Below are 982 nucleotides of genomic sequence, written 5' to 3'. Positions count from 1 at the left end.
AGTGGTCAGCGATCTATCACGCATGTATGTATGTATGTGTGTGTGTGTGTGTGTGTGTGCGTGCGCGCGTGGTTTTTGAAGCAAGTTTCTTCCCACACAGCCACGACTAGGCAGTCCAAAAACACCTAAAAATCGAACTTGGATTGATTCTATCATTGTGTCCGATACAAAAACAAATAAACAGCACGAACACAATTCATAAACATCATTACAAAAATGACCCCAGCAAGGTTTTTTTTTTTTTTTTTTTTCACGCCACTTTTTCTTGAACTGACACAAATTCTTGCCATTCGCGTCTAGTAGTGGTGCTCACTTTTAACTAGTGTCTGTAGCTGTCGGACGGCGATGACGGACGACGATAACAATGACAGTATTGTCATGCTTGGCCACAACAATATCCCATACAAACTTTGAACTATTCTTATTTGGTGTAAACATCTCTTTGTAGTTCGAAGTAACAACATGATGTTTGATAACGTATTTTTGTTTGTTTGTTTGTTTTTGTTTTGTCTTTTGTTTTTGTTTTTTACATTTGACATATCTACGAAATTTGTGTTCTTTTTATCGACTTCGCTTCAGGCAAATCATCATATTGTTGATTATCAAAATTCAGAAAATATCTTACCGTTGCATGACATAACCAATGTGCAGAACGTATACTTATTTCATATAAGATAAAAAAACAATCACATTTATAGCAGCTGAGATAAACCGTGGGAACATTTCTACGGTGTGCCTCAGCTACTCTTTCTGAAACACTTAAGTCACTTCTTAAAAGTACAATATAAGAAAGTACATGCGAATACGGCATAATGAAGAATGAGTTCAAGTAATAAAATTAAGGGATTTCATAAGTTCTATTTATGCTTTCTTTAAAAAATTATGGAATATCATTATCGTTACTTCAGGTCAATTTTCATTCATTTTTTAAATCCTAAACTGCATGTTAACTCTTTGCAAAAACTGAATAGTTTCCGGCATT

The sequence above is a fragment of the Octopus bimaculoides genome, chromosome 8, assembly GCF_001194135.2.
Source record: "Octopus bimaculoides isolate UCB-OBI-ISO-001 chromosome 8, ASM119413v2, whole genome shotgun sequence".
In the NCBI taxonomy this organism is placed as follows: Eukaryota; Metazoa; Mollusca; class Cephalopoda; order Octopoda; family Octopodidae; genus Octopus; species Octopus bimaculoides.
This window is presented reverse-complemented; position numbering follows the sequence as displayed.